Source organism: Aythya ferina (assembly GCF_964211825.1).
Source record: "Aythya ferina genome assembly, chromosome: 5".
Classification (NCBI taxonomy): Eukaryota; Metazoa; Chordata; class Aves; order Anseriformes; family Anatidae; genus Aythya; species Aythya ferina.
The window spans coordinates 51,043,407-51,048,749 of NC_140301.1; positions in this window are offsets into that span (position 1 = coordinate 51,043,407).

Sequence of the window (5,343 nt, forward strand, 5' to 3'; positions counted from 1 at the left end):
TGAGGAGGAAGAGAACAAGAGATGGTGTATTATGCTTTCTTATGTATTTGGACTCTTTGCAGGTTACAGTTGTAGCATGACTGATTGGATTGGACAAAAAGTACTAAATCAAATGGAAGAGTGCATGCCTGGAGGGATACAGCTCTGAACTTTTGCAGGTGAACTTCCAGGCAGTTTGGAGGAGCAACCAGCTCCTCTCCATGAGCTGGCAGGAGGCCCAGGGCAGGGTAACTGAGCTGGGCCAGAGCTGGGTTTGGGACATGCCCATTGCCTGGCCAGGCCACTGTGGCAAGAGAAGCTCCCTCTTCCCTTCCATCTCTCCCACTGCTAAATGTGCTTTGTGACAAAAGCTTGCTTTGTCAGTGAGAGGGAAAATATATCTGCTGCCACATGCACAAAACCCTGAGTGGAGGCCTCTGTCCTCAGAAATAAAGGGGACATCCCAGCCAGCCACGTGTTGGGTCTAAAAACCCTTGTTTTACTACAAGTTTGGGGCCTTGCTGATGCAGAGGGGAGCATCTGTTGTAATAGCATAGCAAAGACTATGCTAGAAGCCTCTTGGGGCAGAGTCCTCCTCTGTGTTGTGTTTTTTGGAGCACCGGTGGGGGCCTGTCAGCACTGGGGACAGCGAGGTTTTGGGATGGCAGTGTAAGGGGCCGGGGAATGGCTGGGGATGAGCCTGGCTGGGGCATGCAGTTAGCAGCGTAAACAAGCTCGGCTCTGGAGGTGAGGTGGTAAGATGTATTTTTTTAATTATTGAGCTGTGTACACATTATGAAACCATTACAGAACCAAAGTATATAAAATTCCAAATTACAAATACCAGCTTATACAAAGGGGTAATAAAATAAATAATACATTAACTAGCTCCAGTACTCTGTATTCATAGACAGTAATGGAACCATATACATCAGAGGCCATAAAAATGCATACATTAAACAGGGTACACAGTGGTAACTGAGGGTTCATCTTGATGCTTCCTGACTGCGTGAGGGTCTATTAGTGCTGGGGGATGGGAACTCTATTTGCCACTTAAGCAGTTATTGATTGAGAGAGGGAAACACAAACCTCACAGACCAGGCTGGCAGGAAAAAGGGTGAGAACTTAGCTTGACATAACACATTAATGCTGTCAACAAAGTGGACTTTGAAGGTTATTATGTGTGACCGCTGCGTCCTGCACTGCAGGGTCTGCCTTGGTGTGGGATGCCAACATGGAGGACTGTGCTTTCTGGAGGTGGAAGAGCAGTCACTTGTGTGGAGAAGCCTTCATCCATCCACAGCCACCCTGAAGTTTTGGGCAGGGGAAGAAATTTACTCTGGTAATAAACATCCCCTGACCTTGTAAAAATATGGTGCGAGATGCTTTAACTCCTGTAGAGTGTGGCAGCACTGGTATAGCACAGGAGCTCAGGTAGCCTGGGGTCAAAAAGGGCTTTGTGATACGATTTTATGTGTCAGGGTCTGGTCTGTCTAGATTTAAGCTAGCCTGCTGTTCTCCTGTGGCTGTGGAAGTGTTCATTCATCTCACTGAGTTATGAGAGATTTCCCTGGATCCTGCACAACACCATGCAAACAATGGGAACATATGAATTTGGGAATCTATAAAGGAGGCAAGAACTTTTAGCTGAGGACCTAAAAGCCAATCCTACCTCCTTCAAATCAACAGTCATTTCCACTTACTCTTGTTCTACCTGCCAAAGCCTTTACAGTAACATTTCTGTGCATATATTGCAGTGACCACGAGAAATAGTAGTGTATATGTGCTCTACTGCAGAGCACTTGGTCTTTAAACAGCCTCTCGATGGGAGAGTTTAGTTTTTCAGGGTCTGTATATCAGATGGCTTACAGAATTAGTCTATCTGGAAAACTTTGGAGATCCTAAAAAATTCTAGGAAAGAAATTAAAGAAAACTATCAATCTGTCTTGATGTGTAAAAAAAAAAAAAAAAAAAAAAAGCATATAAAAAAAAAATGATGATAGCCATCTGACAACATCAAATTAATTTAGATAAAAATGAAACTTATTTCTTGACACAGTTCTGTTGCTGCTTTATTTCCAATGTGGCATACAGATGCATGCCCAGAAATGTGTTTTCACCAGGTCAAGGGGCCATTCTGAAGCAGGATCTCTTTGTCTACTTGACTTGAGTGATATGAATGTCATTATCCACTTGCTGGCTTTAGAAATCCATCAGTGTTTGTGTGTGTCTATTAATTCTCCTAATCTTTTGTTTTAAAATTTCTAATCTACTGATTGAAAAAAAGGTAAGGGGAAGGGAAAAGGGAAGAGTAAAGGGAGTGGAAAGGGGATGGCAGGTTTGGATACTTTCCTGTATACCTTCTGCTTTCTCTTTGGCAGGACTTTCATGTGATGTGAGTAAACATCATTCCATTGATTTTACTGACTTATAATGAGATAAGGATAGAGCACTGTAATCGATTAATGACCTATGAGGCACAGTTTACATCCTCATTTCTGTTCTGTATAGATATAGAATGTGTTTGATTCTTAAACACCACTAAATGAAACCATGCTCCTCTCCCTCGCTCTGTTTCTGGGTCAGGCTCTGATCTCAGTTACCTGATACAAAGCTAATGGGTTTATGTTAATGGCTGTGAAATTATGCTCCGTTCACACTGGCAGAGCAGATTCCAGAACTTCTGGCTCCCTCTTTTACACTTACACAGACCCTGGTATAATCTATACAGGAATCCATTGTGTTTTAATAATTAATGAAAAAAAAGTTTCAGGGACAATTTATTCTCAAATGTATGTACTGGGCTGATGCGATACTATCTCAGGTATACTGCGCTATCATGCATCCTGTTTTTAAATTCTATATAGTTTCAGCTTAGATGGGTTTGGAAAGTCTTTTACCCTTGACAATCACCTGTGTCGCAATTAAAGCTCATGATGTAGGTTTCTTATTTGTCCAAGAAGACAAGATTTGCTGTGTAATTTGAGAAACATTTATAATACTGCTACCCATGCTGTAAGCTGATTATAAATAAAGTTCAGCACAATTGCTTCCATCAGAGAATCAGAATTCACAGTCAAATAAAGTGTACAACCCTGATGTGTAGTTGCTTCTAACTGCTACTGTACATAAATCAGATTCTGCTTAGCAACTGCTGCATATCATGTTTATTAAACACCTTCTGCTTATTACAGCAGAGGGTACTAAAAATTCTTCATGAAAATTTCTCAAATATCATTTCACATCTTGGGTATTTTTAAAGGTCTCATTTCAGTGAACAGAATCCTTCTGCGGAAATGGTACTTGGGGGCTCTCAACATGTGCTTCCTGTTCGAACAAGTCACATGGAAACTGTTCTCAGTTTACAAACCAGAGAAATTGTTTTGTGTTGTTGCTTTAGTCCTCAGGCTCAACCCAGCATAAGGAGAATTAAGCTTCCCACTTTAGATAGCACTGAATTGGCTTTTTTTTTTTTTTAACAAATGCTATTTATAAGTTCTGGAAAGTATTTGAAAAACAATTATTTTATAAGGAGGTATACATTCTACAGAAGCATGCTGGAGCAAGCAGTAGTTCATCAAATAGTTCATCAGAGAAAACAATCCTTCACCGATTAGTGATTCTTTGGCATAAGCCACTGTAATCAAAGAATTTCTAAGGGCTAGTTCACCGTTTCTTAAGTGATGCACAAACATCACAGTTAGTATCTCACATTTACACACTACAACAGGCCTTTTAAAATACTCAGATGCTGCTGAGGTCTGATAGATTGAAAGTAGTCTGCTGAATACCCTGACAGTTGTTACTGTCACAGCATGAGGAACATATTCTAAAATGTCAGGCTCCATTTCCTTGAATATCTATCTCATAAAAATAAAATAGCAATAGAAATAATCATCTTTGAAATAACTTTCAGTCTGTCTGTCTCTTATCTCCTATCCCAAGCTTTTCTTGACTGTTGGATGTTTCTCACTTCTTCATCTTTATCTCTGTATTCTGGTCATAGTACGAATGTCAAACCTCAGTCCTTACATTACTCCCTGTCTCCAACTTCTGCCAAGCTGGCCATAAAGTGCTGCTGACCTGACTACGCAGCTAGCTAAGGTGGGAGCCTGTAAGGGCTAGCAAGTCCCTCCAGTCATGGAGTCAGGGCTGCGAAGGCCAGATGTCCATATGGATTTGGAGATTATAGCTCTGAACTGTTCCTGGACTTCTATACCATTTTTTTCATAGAATCATAGAATCAGCTAGGTTGGAGAAAACTTTCAAAATCATCAAGTCCACCATCAAACTGAGCTACTGACTTCCACCACCAAATTATTTCCCTTCGTGTCATGTCCACCAGGGATAGACTTTGCTGGACTTCGGTAGCTCACGTGCAGGACTGTCCTGCTGCTGGTGCCCAAAGCCAATTTATCCTAGCTCAGGTGCCATACAGATATACCCAAAATGCCTTCTTCCACCCAGGGCTTGCCAAAAAGCTGCACTTCTTCCATCATGGATGAAGGTATAGCCACTGAAATTAATGTTAATCACATCTCAAGTGTATTACAGTGAATCATTGTATGCAAGGCTAAATGAAGCAGCAATATACACATAGCTCTGCAGAAAACAGTGACCCAGCTCTTCACCAGTAGAGGCACAGAGTAGGTAGCAGCGCTCTGTGCTACTGCTCCCTCCAAGGCCACTGCTGGCACCAGTTCAGGCTTTGGCTTTGATCTGTAAATCCCTCAACTGATTAATGTTTCTCTATATGAAGAAGTGCCTCCTCAGGAGTGGCAGCCAAGTGCCTTTTCCATCACACAGCTAACTACGCTCTGGATGAATTGCATGGGAAATAGACAGGAGCATTCTTCGGTAAGATGAAGAACCCTTATCCCACGATAGAACATCTTCCTCAGCGGAAACTCTCGCTCAGCTCATATTGCAACCTTCCTTGTGGCTTTGTTACAGATCAATTATTGCTTGATTAACTATATAGGTAGCTGGAACCTGGGAGAGACTCTGCCTTGTTATCTGTGACACAGTAAATCTTAGAAGCTCTTTATCATCATTTGTAAACTTTCCTTTAATTGTGCATGCGTTTTAGACCTCCTGTCTGCGATACAAGCCATGAAAAATGTTACCTGGATAAGAATATATTTACATAACCATGAGCTAATTACTGTTTGTCATAACAAAAATCAAGGAATTATAACCATGCACACCATGCACACCTTGCTTAGTTGTACATTGGTACTGGTAACTGCCGCCTCGTCCTGCCCCGGAACTGGTTGCATTTGCATTCAGTGATGTGCAAACAATCATGCAGCTAACAGCCAGATGCACTTTCTGTTTCAAGATATGCTGTTGCTTCTCTCTTCT